General features: G+C 42.1%; 1 non-coding gene across 1 annotated transcript; it reads right to left on the minus strand.

Annotated features, from left to right (window-relative positions):
* Window positions 1-2616: 2616 nt before the first annotated feature.
* Window positions 2617-2720, minus strand: LOC114213417 (U6 spliceosomal RNA). The gene has a single exon (XR_003610205.1). It is a non-coding gene; the product is annotated as a U6 spliceosomal RNA (small nuclear RNA).
* Between the last annotated feature and the right edge of the window lie 12309 nt (window positions 2721-15029).

A 15029-nucleotide genomic window follows, 5' to 3' on the forward strand; every position in this document is an offset into this window, starting at 1 on the left:
GTCAGAAGAAAGATAATAGTTAAAAGAAAACATTGTTGAACCAGATTTTTTAAAAAAAATTCCTCTACATGCTGTTCACAAGACATGCTTCCAAAACATAAGGACACTAAAAAAATTGAAACTATAGATAAAGATAAATTGGAAAACAGTAGCCAAGAGAAAGCTGGAACAGCTATCAAACATCAGACAAAATAGATAAAAAGCAAAAATTTTTACCCACAATAAAGAGGACTACATAATGACAAAAATTTGCAATTCACCAGGAAAAGATAATGATTCTAAACTTGTGAGCACCCAATAATATAGCCTCAAAATATATAAAGCAAATATTTACAGATCTATGAGAAGAGACTGACACATCCACTGTTATGGTGGGAAAGTTTAGTATAACTTTTCTTAGCACTTGACAGATCAATTGTGTAAGAAATAAGTAAGGATAGAGATTTGACCAGACCAATTAACAAGCTTGATTTAAAGAAATTTTTTTTTTTAAGATTTTATTTTTAAGTAATCTCTACACCCAACGTGGGACTCGAACCCACAACCTGGAGATCAAGGGTCACAGCCTCCACCAACTGAGCCAGCCAGACACCCCTAACAAGCTTGATTTAATGAATATATAACTATTGTGCCCAGCAATTAAAGAATACACATTCTTTTTTTTAACTGAAAATTTTTTTAAAGATTTATTTATTTGAGAGAGAAGAGAGAGAGAGCGCGCACGCGTGCGCACGAGTAGGAGGAGGGGAGAGGGAGAAAGAATCCTCAAGCAGACTCCCCATTGAGTGAGGAGCCTGTCTTAAGTCTCCATTCCAGGACCCCAAGATCATGACCTGAAGTGAAATCAAGTCAGGTGCTTAACCAACTGAGCCACCAGGTGACCATTAACGGAACTTTTTTATTGAACAATAACATATATAAAGAAGAGTATGTGAATCAAAAATATATGACCTAATGAATTCTCATGAAGTTGACACACTACAGACCCAGGACTTGGATTAGATCAGGAAATAGAACTTTATGACACCCTCAAACCCTTTTTCTTGCCACTACACCACCCACAGTCACAGTCCATGCTACAGGAAACCACCAACCTGACTTCAAATGCTTAAATGACTAATTTTGCCCATATTTACTTATTACAAATGACATCATACAGTAGTACTCTTTTGTGTCTCTTTTGCTCAATATTATGTTTGTGAGATTTATGTGTGTAGAAATATCTTTTTCATTCTTATTTCATTGTATGAATAAACCACATTTATCCATTATTCTGGGTTTGTTTTTTTTAAGATTTTATTTATTTATCTGAGAGAGAGAGAGAGAGAGATCACGAGCAGGGGGGGGGGATGGGTAGAGGGAGAAGCAGACTCCCTGCTGAGCAGGGAACCCAATGTGGGACTCAATCCCAGGACCCTGAGATCACAACCTGAGCTGAAGGCAGACGCTTAACCAACTGAGCCACACAGGTGCCCTCCATTCTTCTGTTGATGGACATTTAGATTGTTGCCTCTTCGCAAGTAGCACAAATGGTGCTAGGATGCACATTTTTTTTAACCTTTATTATTATTTTTCTTTTAGTAATCTCTACACCCAATGTGGGGCTTGAACTCATGACCCCGAAATCAAGAGCCATGTGCTCTACCAACTGAGCCAGTTGGGTGTCCCAGGATGAACATTCTTGTAGATGTCTTCTGATGATCATGTGTATGTATTTCTGTTGGGTATGTTTAGCTTATGTTTAGCCTTTGCAGACATTGCCCAAAAGGTTTCCAAATGGTTGTAGCAATTTACATTCCCACCAGCAGTATGTGAATGTTCTAGTTGACCCACAGCTCATCAGTGGTTGGTAGTATTCTCCCTCTTCATTTTAGCCATTCTGATGGATGTGAGAAGACCCATTCTTTTCAGTCACACGTGAAATATTTACAAAAGTTGACCAACTGTTAGGTTTCACATATTTTACAGGATTGGTACCATACAGACCAGTCTCTCTGACCACACTACAATTAAGTTAGAAATCAGTGACAAAATATAGAAAGATAAACTGGAAAAAATGCACACACTTGGAAGTAATCAGAACTGAACGCTGACACAAACTGACATCAGTATATAGAAACAATGTTTAATCTTTGATATGTATGTTGGAAAAGAAGAAAATCTCAAAATAAATGAACCAAGCACTCAATTCAGAATTTAAAAAGTTTGGAAAGGAAAGAATAAGAGTAGAAATTTCTGAAAAGCTAGGAAAACATAAAATAGAGAGTATTATCGGGGTGCCTGGGTGGCTCAGTCAGTTAAGCTTCCAACTCTTGACTTGGGCTCAGGTCATGATCTCAGGGTCCTGAGATCAAGCCCCGCATTGGGCTCCATCCATGCTGGGCAAGGAGCCTGCTTAAGACTCTCTCTCCTTTTCCTCTGCCCCTCCCGACCCCTCTATCCCTCTTAAAAAAAAAAAAAAAAGTATTATTAAAGCTAATATCAACATTTACACCAATACATTTGAAAACTTAGATAAAGTAGTAGGTACCTTCCTGGAAAAAACACAATTACTGAAACCATCTCAGGAAGAAATAAAGAACCTGAATAATCCTGTTACCTAAAAAGAATTTTTTTTTTAATATGGAATGCTTCAGGAATTTGTGTGTCATCCTTGTGCAGGGGCCCTGCTCATCTTCTCTGTATCGTTCCAATTTTAGTACATGTTCTGCCAAAGCTACTTGAAAAGAATTTGAATGGTGGTGTCCCAAAAAGTTAAACAGAGAATTACCATAGGACCCAGCAATTCCCCTTAGGTGTGCATACAAAAGAAGTGAAAATAGGTACTCAAAACAAATGGTTGTACATGAATATTCACAGCAGCACTATTCACAACTGCCAGAAGGTGGAAACAACCCAAATGACTAGCAATGGATGAATGGATGAACAAAATATGGTAGATCCATACAACAGGATATCATTCAAGCTTAAAAATGAAATTCTGACACATGCTGCAATGTTGACGAACCTTGAAACATTCTGCTAAGTGAAAGAAGCCAGACTCAAAAGGTCACACACAGCATAATCCCATTTATGTCAAATATCCAGCATAGGTAAATCCATAGAGACAGAATGTGGAGGAGAGATTACCAGGGCCTCAGGGAAGGGGAAGGAGAGACTGCTAATGCGGACAGTCTCCTTAGGGAACACTGAAATGTTTTGGAATTGGGTAGAGGTGACGGTTGCACAACACTATGAATTTCTAAATGCCACTGAATTGTATGCTTTAAAGTGGATAATTTTATGTTCTATGAATTTTAGCTCAATTAAAACAAAAATCTTACCACAAAGAAAACACCAGACCCAGATGGCTTCAGAGGCAAATTGCATTAAATATTCAAATAAATAAACATGCATATATCTATGAATGATTAAAATTATGTACATATATAATTTTAATCATTCACAAATGTTTCTGTAGAAAAGAAGGACTCCTCCCACTCAAGGTATGACTTTAGCATAACCTTGACACAAAAATCATACAAGAAAGGAAAATACCAGTTCAACCTTCCTCATGAGATGCAAAAATCCTAAATACTTGCCTAACAGAATTTAGTAACATATAAAAAAGATAAAACATTATAAACCAAGTTGGTTTATCTCAGGCATGTAAGAGTAGTTCACTAGAAAATGTACTAACACAATTCATCACATTAATGGATTAAAGAAGAAAAACCATATGATCTTAACTGAGAAACTTAGGACAGTCATTTAATAAATTTCAACATCTACTTATGACAAAAACTTAGCAATCAAAGAATGTAAGTGCATTTCCCTAACCTAATAAATAATATTATGGTAGTCGTGAGATGGGGAAACTAAAGGGACCCCATGAAAATGCTTTTTTTGCTCCTCTTTCTGCTTCTGTTCTTGCTAGGATCTGCCCCCACCTTACACAGGCCTTATAGAACAGTTAATGTATGTCCTCTTTTTGGAGGTCAAGGACTTAACAATTCTTTGCAGGCTTCCAGCACAATAGGTAATATCCAAGGAGTGACTGGGAGGTGTTGTCATGAGCGTTTTCTAGACCACTGGCTCACCAAGACCCCTGGCTCCAGGGCATAAGTGACTTATGGAGAACACCTAAACACCTTTGTTTTAACCAGTTCCTGGGTGGTGGAGAAAACACATCACCAGATTACAATCCTCAATAAAAACCCCAAAGCCCGAGCAAAGATAAGACTCACTCACTCTCCTTTCCTTTCCCAATCTCCCGGATGCTCTGTCCTTATCCACACACCCTTTCTGTCTTCAGTAAACTCTGCTCTCACTTTGTCTCGGCTCACATTTGATTTCCATCCTGTGCAAGGCCAGGGACTCTCTTGGCTGGTCTTTGTGGGCCTCCCTCTGGGTCCTCAGACCCAGCCAGCCTACATGGGTTGGAATAATGCCCCCTGCAACCCGCCCCCCTAAAGATGTCCCATTCTTATCTCCAAAACCTATATATTACCGTTCATGGCAAAAAGGACTCTGAAGACATGATTAGGGTTCAGGACCTTGAAATGGGAGATTATCTTGGATTATCCAGGTGGTCCAGTCTGACCACATGAACCCTTTTTTTTTTTTAAGATTTTATTTATTTATTCGAGAGAGAGAGAATGAGAGATAGAGAGCACGAGAGGGAAGAGGGTCAGAGGGAGAAGCAGACTCCCCGCTGAGCAGGGAGCCCGATGCGGGACTCGATCCCGGGACTCCAGGATCATGACCTGAGCCAAAGGCAGTCGCTTAACCAACTGAGCCACCCAGGCGCCCCACATGAATCCTTTAATGTGGAGCACCTTTTCTGGCTGCTGTCGGTCAGAGGGAGATGTGGCTATGGAAGGATCATTGATGCAACATCCCTGACTTTGAAGTTGGAGGGCAGAGCCACAACCAAGGAATGTGGGTGCCTCTAGAAGCTGGAGAAGTCAAGGAAGTGGGTACTTCTCTAGTGTCTCCAGAAGGAAGCACAACGCTGTCCACACCTTGATTTTTGCCCAGTGATACCCTGTCAGATGTCTACCCTCCAGAACTGTAAAATAATATATTTGTGTTGTTAAACCGCTAAAATCATAGTATTTTGTAACAACAACAATAAAGATGGAATACAAGTATATACCAAAAATGACAACAACTCTACAACAAATGTTACATTTAATTCCCTTTAAAATCCAATGCGACATATGTTGCCCATTTTGATCACTTGAATTTAGCATTGCACTGAAGATCCTAACCAGGATAGAATGGCAAGAAAAATAAATAAAACATTTAAGGATTGGAAAGAGAGAAATAGATTGTCATTCTTTGCTGATGATATGAATAGATATATGAAAATTTTAAAAATAATTTATGGCTACATTATATTAGAATAAGAGAATTTGTAAAGGCTGGATACACGATCAATATATAAAAGTACATATCTGCATTTCTATATACCAGTAACAATCAGAAAACAATTTTTAAAAGTTCTTTATAATATCAGAAATAAAAAAAGAACTGAAAGGTGGGAAGGAAGGAAGAACTAATAATAAATCTAACAAAAAATGTGCAAGCCTTTGCTGGAGAAATTAACAAAATTTTGTTGAAAAGACATTAGATGTTAAAGAAGACCTAAATGAATGGAAAGCAGATTACATTCTTGGGTAAGACTCAGTAACAGAAAGATGTCAACTTTCCAGAAATTGCTCCACAAATTCAATGCAATCCCATTAAGAATTCCACAGGTTATTTTTTGTGAGATTTGGCAAAGCCGATTCTAACATTTCTCTGGAAGAGCTGAGGCTGCCAATAGCCAGGGTACGCCTGAAGAAAATGAGAGACCTGCCTCCACCAGGTAAAGAAATTTGGCTGTGGGGTATTGATGCCGGCAACGAACAATAGATTGTTGAAACAGGATAGAGCCCAGAAACAAAGCACTTATGGAAGTTTGCTTTCAGACAGAACTGGAACTGCAGATTAGTGGGGAATAAATGGATTCACCAATTGGTGCTGGGACAACTAATTAACCATGTGGGAAAATAATGAAATCAGATCCCTACCTCAACATACACAAAATTAATTCCAGGTAGACTGAAGACTGACATGTGAAATACAAACCTGTAAATAATTTAGAAAACAATAAAAGTGGAAGTCTTCATGATCTTTTTTTTATTATTATTAACATATAATGTAATGTATTATTTGTTTCAGGGGTACAGGTCTGTGATTCGTCAGTCTTACACAGTACGCAGCGCTCGCCACAACACATACCCTCCCCAGTGTCCATCACCCAGCCACCCCATTCATGATCTTGAAATAGAAAAGAATTTAGCACAAACTATAAAGACAAAAATTGATAGATTCTACTATATTAAAATTAAGAATTTCCATTTTATCACGGATACCATAAATAAAAAGGGCAAGCCAAAATCCGGAAGAAGATATTTGCAACATATATAAATAATAGGGTTTTTTTTTGTTTGTTTGGTTTTTTCTTTATTATTTATTTATTTATTTATTTTAAAGATTTTATTTATTTATTTGAGAGAGAGAGAATGAGAGCTAGAGAGCACGAGAGGGAAGAGGATCAGAGGGAGAAGCAGAATCCCCGCCGAGCAGGGAGCCCGATGTGGGACTCGATCCCGGGACTCCAGGATCATGACCTGAGCCGAAGGCAGTTGCTTAACGAACTGAGCCACCCAGGCGCCCTCTTTATTATTTATTTAAACAAAAGCAAAAACACACTTCACCCATTTCTCCCCCATTTCTTCTCATAGAGAGAATTCCTACAAATAAGAAAGAAAAAAACCAAAAACCCAACAGAAAAATGAGCAAAAGACAGTCATTACAGAGAAGGAAAAAAACACATGGAAAGATGCTTCATGAATAATCAGGAAAATGCAGATTAAAGTCTCAAGGAGATATTGTTTCACACCCACCATATTGGCACTAATTTGAAAGCTTGACCATAGCTAGTGCTGTCAGGAAGTGAGACAGGAATCATTTGCCATGCTCAAAGTATAAAGCACCATAACCATGTGGGAGATGGGTTAGCATTTCTTAGTGTGGGGATTCTTAACCTGGGGTAGACAGATGGAACTTGGGGCTCTGTAAACTTCAATGAGGAAAAAAAAGAAAAACTATGTATTTTTGCTAATTTCTAACTGAAACTTGGTATTTTCTTCTTCTTTTTTTTAAAGATTTTATTTATTTATTTGAGAGAGAGAATGAGAGAGAGAGAGCACGTGAGAGGGGGAGGGTCAGAGGGAGAAGCAGACTCCCCGCTGAGCAGGGAGCCCGATGCGGGACTCGATCCCGGGACTCCAGGATCATGACCTGAGCCGAAGGCAGTCGCTTAACCAACTGAGCCACCCAGGCGCCCTTGGTATTTTCTTCTATTAGCAATCAAACCAAAGTAGTATTAGTCATGCCTATGACTTCCACCAAAAGAATATAGATAATCACACTATCACATTAAACTTGTTGCTGATATCTCAAAATATCATTTATGTTCATCACAACTTCAAAATTAGGGTATATATGGGGCGCCTGAGTGGCTCAGTTGGTTAAGTGTCTGACTCTTAATCTCAGCTCAGGTCTTGATCTCAGGGTTGTGAGTTCAAGCCCTGCACTGGGCTCCCTGCTAGGTGTGGAGCCTACTTAGAAAAAAAAAAAAATCAAGGTGGGTATGAGACTGATGACTAAATATTACCATTTAATGGTAGGAGGACATATATTTTATCATGAATTTGTTTTCTTAATATTTTGAAAACTATATTCCAATATAATTGGTTTTCTTTGTAATCCTATGTATTCTATTTTATATATTTTTAAATGTTATTCTAAGAAAGTGTCCAATGGTTTCACTAGTGTGCAAAAGGGGTCCATGAAACATAAGCAGTTAAGAACCCCTGTCAGTCCTACAATAAAGCATGAGCAGTCCACAGCAAAGTGTCTGCCCTGGAAAAGCTCCTGCACGTGGATATCAGGAGACATGTGCACAGCACTGGAAGTGACCCAAATGTTCATCAATGTACAATGAACAAATTGTGGGAAATTCATGCAGTGAATTCATGAAAGTGGTTACCTTTGGGTCTTAGGTGGTGGGTTATGACTGGGAAGAATCATCCAGTAAAACACTGGTAAAGTTCCTTTTCTTAATTTGGGTGGTAAGTAAACAACCATTCATTTAAAACTGTACATCTGCATTTTCCTTTTTTATTATTTTTAATTTTCAATTTTAATTTTTTTTAGAGAGAAAGAGCATGTGCGCGCGGTGGCGGGATTGGTGGGGGGAGAGGGAGAGAGAGAGAGAATCCCAAGCAGGCTCCATGCCCAAAGCAGAGCCCAGTGCAGGGCTTGATCCCAAGACCCTGAGATCATGACCTGAGCCAAAATCAAGCCCAACTGACTGAGCCACCCAGGTATCCCCATGACACCTGCATTTTCATCCACTCTTTGTATGTAAGCTATTTCACAAAGAATATTTTTAAATAAAAAGATGGATATGGAAGCAACCTACGTGCCCAGCAACAGATGAATGGATAAAGAAGAGGTGGCATGTATACACAATGGAATATTACTCAGCCTTAAAAGAGAATGAAATCTTGCCATTTGCGACAACATGGATGGATCTAGAGGGTATGATGCTAAGTGAAGTAAGTCAATCAGAGAAAGACAAATACCATATGGTTTCACTGATATGAGGAATTTAAGAAACAAAACAAACAGAGGCACCTGGCTGGCTTAGTCAATAGACCATGTGACTCTCAATCTTGGGGCTGTGAGTTCAAGCCCTGTGTTGGGCATGGAGCCTACTTAATTAAAAAAAAAAAAGAAAAAAGAAAACAAACCAATAAAGAAAAAAAGAGATAAACCAAAAAACACACTCAACTATGGAGAACAAACTGATGGTCACCAGAGGGGAGGCTGGTGGGGGGAGGGGGGAAATATGTAAAGGGGATTAAAAATTACACTTGTCATGATGAGCACTGAGTAATGTACAGAGTTGTTGACTTACTATATTTGCACCTGGAAGTAATGTAACACTGTATGTTAATATATTGGAATTAAAAATTTAGAAAAAAAGGGTGGATAATAACAAGCATTGTTGAGGACAGGGGGAAGCAGGCAAACTGGAGAACAACTTGGCCATATCTATCAAAATTAGTGTGCCTGCTTTTTGATCTAAAAAACTCTAATTTTTAGAGTTCACACCTGCACAAAGATGTATATCCCCTAAAATGTTTTCTTAAATATTGAATAACTGTAAAAAAAAAAAAACCTTAAAAATCCTTTAATATCACCAACAAAAACACTAAAGAACCTGATTCAAAAATGGGCAAGAGCCTAAACAGACATTTCTCCAAAGCAGACATACAGATGTCCAAGAAGCACATGAAAAGGCGCTCAACATCACTAATCATTAGGGGAGTGTAAATCAAAACCACAGTGAGCTATCACCTCACACACATTACGATGGCTACTATCATTTTTTCTAAAAGAAGAAAAGAATACGTGTTGGGGAGGATGCAGAGACAGTGGAACCCTTGGGCACTGTTGGTGGAAATGTAAAATGGTGCAGCCACTGTGGAAAACAACTTAGTGGCTTCTCAAAAAATTAGAAATGGAATTACCATGTGATCCAGCAAGTCCACTTCTGGGTGTGTACCCAAAAGAATTGAAAGCAACCTCTCCAAGAGATAGAGGTACACCCATGTTCACAGCAGCATTATTCACAGTAGCTAAAATGTGGAAGCAGCCTGTCCATCGACAGATGCATGGATGAACAAAACACAGTCCGTCCACACAATGGAATCTTACTCAGCCTTAAAAAAGAAGGAAATTCTGACATGTGCTACAACATGGATGAACCTTGAGGACATTGAGCTAAATGACATAAGGCAGTCACAAAAAGACAAATACTATATGATTCCACTCCTGTGAGGTACCAAGAATAGTCAAATTCATAGAAACAGGGCGCCCGGGTGGCTCAGTTCGTTGAGCAACTGCCTTCGGTTCAGGTCATGATCCTGGAGTCCCGGGATCGAGTCCCACATCGGGCTCCCTGCTCAGCAGGGAGTCTGCTTCTCCCTCTGACCCTCTTCCCTCTCTTGCTCTCTATCTCTTATTCTCTCTCTCAAATAAATAAATAAAATCTTTAAAAAAAATTCATTCAACCATTCAGAATGATGGTTGCCAGGGGCTGGGAGAGAGAGGGAATGGGGAGTTCATGTTTAATGGGGACAGAGTTTCAGTGTGGCAAGATGAGAAAAGTTCTGGAGATGGAATTTTGCACAATATGAATGTGCTTAATGCTACTCAACTGTATAGTTTTATTTTTTTTAAAGATTTTATTTATTTATTTGAGAGAGAGAATGAGAGACAGAGAGCAGGAGAGGGGGGAGGGTCAGAGGGAGAAGCAGACTCCCTGCTGAGCAGGGAGCCCGATGCGGGACTCCATCCCGGACTCCAGGCTCATGACCTGAGCCGAAGGCAGTCGCCCAACCAACTGAGCCACCCAGGCGCCCCTCGACTGTACAGTTTTAAATGACTAAGATGAGGGGCGCCTGGCTGGCTCAGTCGGTAGAACATGCAACTCTTAACCTTGGGGTTGTAGGTTTAAGCCCCATGTTGGGTGTAGAGATTACTTAAAAAAATAAAATCCTTTTTTAAATAAAAAGGGAAAAGGAAAAACAAGGTGTAAAACTTCCTTTGGTGTTTAAAAAATTATTTAAAAAATGGTTAAGATGACAAATTTTATGCTATGTGTATTTTACCACATTTTTAAAAATTGGAGGAAAAAAATCCATCAGTAGAGGATTGGTTACAATACATCTGTGCTGTGCAACTGTCACATAGACAAGGTAGACCTGGTATGGGCAGACCTCTAAGACATTTTAAGTTTTTTAAAAAAATCGAATCTGCAAAACAATGCACACAATAGGATCCTATTTTATTTACTCCAGAATAATTTTTAAAACTCTAATGTGCGTATCTATGGGTATGTGCAACCTATTAGAATGTGTGTGGGTGTGGATGTGTATTGTTAGACATTGGGAAGTTCATAGAAACTAGCCTGGAAGAGAAACCCCAAAGCAGGACTTTGGGATAAGGCTGGGGCGAGCAAGGGCAGGAAGGCACACTTCTGAGTCCTGCTTTGTGTATTCATGTATCATCTGAGTCTTTTCCAATGAGCAGGTATTGACGTATCCATTGTATAATTAAACTTTTTAAAAAGTGTCTTAAGACTCAGGTGGCACTGAGCTAGATGCCTCATGGAATAATGACATAGTATTATCCACAATCCAGAGATAATTTGCTCTGCCCTGAGTACGCCGAGTGGCTGTCATTCTCGGATAAGGGACCAAGACGCATAACCAAGTATTAGAAAAGAAGGTGATCTCATTCTTGCTGGTGAACGTGCACGTTTTATTCCTGCATTGATTCACAGTGTAAAACGAATCCGAAGGGACGGTCTCAGGCTCTAAGGCGCGGCTATCAGCTTACGTACTGTCTTCTACCTGCCTCTCACCTGGTTAAGTCATCTTCACAGGGCTGGCACCTTACACCCCCCCATCCCCCGGGCCGGTCATTCAGCAACGGGAATGGAGAGAATTGGGCTTTTTGTGAAACTGACCACACACCACACCATGTTGGGGCCCCCGAGGCTCGGGGCAGGCAGAGCCCAAGGCCTCCACCCAATGGCCGGGCTGGAAGGACAGCTCCTCCGAACACAGGAACTCAGGACTGACACTGGCAACATTCCATCTGGTTGTAAAAACAAAGCACCACTTTCTCTTCAGTAAACTTGGTGAAATTATTCTCCCTTTGAAAGAAGAAACCTCAGCCAAGCATACTTTTTATGGCTTTTTTTTTTTTTTTTTTTAAATACTGAAACAGAGATGTGGATCCAGCAAGGCCCAGCGCCCTGATCCTGGTTGCTCTCTTGCAAGGTAGCTCCCCAGAGTCTATCGTCCCCAACCCAAGGGCTGCATCTGTGGATGGCTGCTACATTACCTGGTTTTGTTCTTGTCTTTGTTTTTTAAGACAATGAACTTTTCATTCGAATGTTTGTTTTTTTTTAAGACTTTATTTGTATTTTATTTTATTATTACTATTTTTTAAAGATTTTATTTATTTATTTTGACAGAGAGACAGCGAGAGAGGGAACACAAGCAGGGGCAGAGGCAGAGGGAGAAGCAGGCTTCCTGCCGAGCGGGGAGCCTGACACAGGGCTCGATCCCAGGACCCCGGGATCATGACCTGAGCCGAAGGCAGACGCTTAACGACTGAGCCACCCAGGCGCCCCTGTATTTTTTTTAAAGTAATCTCTACCCCCAACATAGGACTCAAACTCACGACCCCAAGATCAAAAGTCGCATGCTCCACTGACTGAGCCAGCCAGGTGCCCCTCTCATGTTATTTTTAAGCCAAGTAAAAATTTCCAAGAGCAGGCTGAACTCAAAAACAGAACACTTTTTAAAAAGAGAAGGCCCTTGGGCGCCTGGGTGGCTTAGTCAGTTGGGCATCTGCCTTCGGCTCAGGTCATGGTCCCGGGGTCCTGGGATCGAGCCCCGCCTCGGGCTCCCTGCTCCGCGGGAGGCCTGCTTCTCCCTCTCCCACTCCCCCTGCTTGTGTTCCTGCTCTCGCTGTGTCTCTGTCAAATAAATAAATAAAATCTTAAAAATAAAATAAAATAAAATAAAATAAAAAGAGACGACATGGTCACACACAGAACTGAAAAAGCAAAAGAAAGCAGCAGAGCCATGAGGCCCGGTGGGGAGACCTCATCTGGTTTGACAATCATTGCAGCTGGAACCTGGAACAGCCCCTTCGGGTTGCAGGAAGCAGAGGATGGTGGTGATGAAGATGATAGTGATGGTGGAAATGGTGAGCAGGCGAAGCCTTCCTCCAGGCCCCATGGGAGCCCCCAGGCCTGGGGCCTCAGGCCAGAGCTGGGACAGGGCCAAGGGCCAGGTCCAGAAGGACCCCACTCTCGGAGCAAACACAATGTGTCCCAGCCAGATGCAAACAGGATTTCCTATAGCCCCTTCCTGCACACCTCACTGCTGATGACTCTGCGGGCAGGTGTGACTAAGGAAGGTCCCCTAACTAAGGGCAAAGATAGGGAATTTCCTTAAAAAAAAAAAAGCTGAGATTATTCTGCAGGAAAATTTAATGTTCTCCTCATTCCTTAGGGAACCAACACCCTAGAATAGAGAACATATAACCAGACTCTAAGCTGAGACAGTTTGGCCATACTAAAAATACTACTTCACATCTCATGTTTCACAGTTTAGGAAAAGGTACTTCCCTTTTATTGTGGCCTTCGATCCTTCTGGCTGTCCCGTATAGCACGGGACAGACAAGTTCTCAACCTCTAAAGAGACGAGGTTTTTCTCCTTTTTGCAATGGATGGCAACTCCAGCCACGTTGTAAGGCTGCCAGCATCGAAGATTGGGTTGAATGGGGCAGCACGCGAATCTCCCTGTACACGTCTTCTCTACGACGGAAATCAGGGCCCGAACGGGGGGCAGAATGGGGTGACGTGCACTATGATCCCTCTTGTGTAGAGTGTGAAAGAAATGAGTCACCTAGCTCAGTGCTCAGTACACAGTGGGTGCTCAACAAGCTGTCCTACTACTATTCAGCCCCTGGGGGCCCAATCAGAGCCTTTCACATTAATATCTTAAATCACACCGAAAGACAGTCACTGACTTCCCCTTCCGAAGAGCAGTCTGGCCGTCACTTCCCTGGACAGGCCCCAGGAATGGAGCCTGGCCGCCTCCTGCCCAGCGCTGGGCTGTGTCCCGCCAGGGCATGTTCTCCTTTCTCGGGAGGACCGAGCTCCGGGCTAGAGCTTGATTTCTGGACCCACTCTCCTCCATAACCATCCGGGCGACCTGGGCAGACCGAGGGAGCTCCCGAAGCTGTGGCTAGTGTCCCTAAGGTTAAGTGGACAAAGTGGGGGCCAAAATCCCTCTAACTTTGACCTTCAGTTACCCCGGGCCTAAGGAGGGGTCAACCAGTCCCCGGAAGGGCCGCACCCCTAAACTCCAACTCCAGGTACTTTCCAAATGTTTCCAGGTTTTGTTTGCCTCCCCCTCTCCCCCTAGAAGGAGGGCAGCAGGTGCGTTTAGCACAAAAAAAGCTGCAGCTGGAGAGAGGGTGGAGGCTCCCGCCTGTTATCAATGTGCCTAAAGCCAGTCATTCTTGACCTAGCCAGAAAGGGCCCTAGGTTTAGATAAGGCTGTCCTGCGGCCCCTGCCCCAAACACTGTCAGGAAAAAACCCTTCCCGACAACACCTGAGCTCTGATAAAGGTTCCTCTCAGAAATGCTCTTTCACTGTCAGCCATTCTGGAACTACCTTTTCTGGCCGCCCCAAGGGCACAAAAATTCAAATTATCTACTTCGCTGGTTCCCTTCCTGTAGATCCCTCTAAAATTCCAGGGAGCTTATTCAGAGCTAGGGGCTGCTAGTAAAAAACCCTGGTTAACTTGGGAGAGTTTACAAATGCTCACTGTTCTCAGGTCAGTAATTTGTGACATTCTGGTTTCGTGTTCCATAGCGAAAGTCTATTTTACAGACACCTCAAATTTGTCCATCTCATCTCTACATCCGCCCCTCCCACCCTCAACCACTTCCTCCAGCTCCAGACACAGAAGCTCCATTTGACCTTGTGTTCGAGTCGGGAGATGCGGCAAAGTGCCCTAGACGCCTCTTCTCCCACCCACGCACAGGCACCCCACCACTGCCGTGCCCCCCGCCCACGCCTCAAGCTTCCCACCCCAGGGCCTGCAGCGGCCTTTCTCAGGAGGGCCTTTGAGCCAAGTAGGACAGTCCCTCCTCGATGGTTCCCTAAGTTCCAAGCCTTGGCTCAGGCTGCCTCCCCAACTTCACCTCCCTGAGTTTCCCCTCAACTGGCCCCCTTGCTGTCCCTCCACACTCTACACGTGCTCCTGCCTCAGGCCCTTTGCACTTCCGGCTTCTCCTTCCTGGAATGCTACCAGACCTGCCTCATTCACACCCA

The sequence above is a fragment of the Eumetopias jubatus genome, unplaced genomic scaffold, assembly GCF_037043125.1.
Source record: "Eumetopias jubatus isolate StellerSeaLion01/CBP00866 unplaced genomic scaffold, mEumJub1_p1.0 scaffold_4, whole genome shotgun sequence".
Taxonomy (NCBI): domain Eukaryota; kingdom Metazoa; phylum Chordata; class Mammalia; order Carnivora; family Otariidae; genus Eumetopias; species Eumetopias jubatus.